Source organism: Cyprinodon variegatus, unplaced genomic scaffold (genome assembly GCF_000732505.1).
Source record: "Cyprinodon variegatus isolate N-32 unplaced genomic scaffold, C_variegatus-1.0 Scaffold130, whole genome shotgun sequence".
Classification (NCBI taxonomy): domain Eukaryota; kingdom Metazoa; phylum Chordata; class Actinopteri; order Cyprinodontiformes; family Cyprinodontidae; genus Cyprinodon; species Cyprinodon variegatus.
The window spans coordinates 847705-849409 of NW_015150583.1; the positions used below are offsets into that span (position 1 = coordinate 847705).

General features: G+C 35.5%; 1 protein-coding gene across 2 annotated transcripts in view; it reads right to left on the minus strand.

Annotated features, from left to right (window-relative positions):
- The window catches only part of LOC107085693 (kelch-like protein 4), a 39220-nt gene extending 37758 nt beyond the window's left edge, over positions 1–1462 (minus strand). Inside the window, exon 1 of one of the 2 annotated variants that reach the window (XM_015376176.1) lies at positions 1352–1462. The gene's annotated coding sequence lies outside the window, so the exon portion shown is untranslated. The remainder of the gene's footprint in view (positions 1–1351) is intronic. The other variant, XM_015376177.1, reaches the window with a different exon arrangement.
- Positions 1463–1705: the final 243 nt, after the last annotated feature.

Sequence of the window (1705 nt, forward strand, 5' to 3'; positions counted from 1 at the left end):
ATAGATAGATAGATAGATAGATAGATAGATAGATAGATAGATAGATAGATAGATAGATAGATAGATAGATAGATAGATATCACCAGAAATAAAATCTGTCTAATTGAATTAAGACAATATACAATGAAGATTTCCATTTAAACCATGATCAAAAATATATTTTTGATGGGGAAGGTAAAGAAAAATCTTGAAAAATCTCAAATGTTACTTAAACCTAAACCTCACCATTAATAAATGCAACCCAAAGACCTACCAGCACTTCAATCAGATAAAACAGCACAGTTGAACACTCCAACTACAAGTCAAATAGACTCTTCTATCTTAAAATTTCAATTTAAGGAACATTACTTTATGTATAGTAGAAAGCTATTACGCTGTAACCTCTTCAATTACCATTCTAGTCAAGGACACCATCTGCCTGCTCCACACATAACAGATGTGGTGCAAGATGTCAGCATGGTTTGGTAAACCACATTATTATTCAACATCTGCCTCCCCAGTGAACATACCTTTATGCCCTGATATATATTCCTGGAGCATGAAACACAGGTACAGTAGATGAGCTCTAGTTGCAACGTGAGCCATACATATTACTACAAAAAGTCCATTAAAAGGCAGCATTATTACAAAATCCATGCCTTGCCATTGCTGAAATAGATTTTGAAATGCATTCCACTGTCCAATTTTCAAGGGATATTATCATTGTTTATTACTAAATGGGTTACCCTTTGTATTGTTCTGAGAATGTGTGAAATTCATGAATGTAGTCTCCTTAAACCTCAGCCGCAGTAACATAATCGTTACATGAGAACTGACTAAATGCTTTATGAGAAAATAATTTGATTGGTCTATCCAAAGTAATGATTAGCAAGGAGCCACAGTGCTGTAAACAGCATTAAGTATAAAGCACCAACACCAAAGGGCTCATATACAGTATTCACAAACAACTATGAACTACAGCTGTGTGCAAAGATAATCCATGATTTAAATATTCCATTAGGCGGACATTTAATTATCATATAAACCATCTAAAACGAGTGCTGCACTCTTAAATAGGAATGCAGTCATCTGCACTCTAAAGAAGGAGCCGTATTTATGTGTTGTCTCAAAATATGTGCTCACAGGCAACGGTAGTTCCTAGATCAATAGCAGTAACACATCTGGGCAAAGTAACAACCATGCATCGGCAAGAGTCAATGCTGTGATTAAAGAAGAAATAAATTAATTAAAACTAAAAGGAACATGGCTAACTGCTTATTGAAAAAAAGTCTGTCTTGGATAATAAACAACAACCATAACATAGCTATTATCTTGAAATAGTTAAGTCACATTTGGAAACCTCTCTCCTTACCTGCTAAACCGCCTTGTTCTTTTCAGTTTTCAGAGAATGAAAGTGGCTGCTAAAATGAATGAGAAGCAGAATTTTGGAGTTTTTTTCCAGCTCTTTCTTGTCCCATGTCCCGCCTTCACTAAAAACATGTTTGTCTTCAACAGAGAGGAAAGGGGCAGCTTCCTCTTTTGAAGGAAACTCCTGTTGGTTTCCTTCCTTAGCACTGGAAAAACAATTGCATTCAAAGAACCAGGAACTCTGGAAACACATCCTGTGTTCAAGGCAAAAACACAGCTTTCACAAAGAATTATCCTTCCCAGCACTATTGTAACCACGACTTTGAATTTTTGCTTGTTAGACATCAGAAATTAAAGC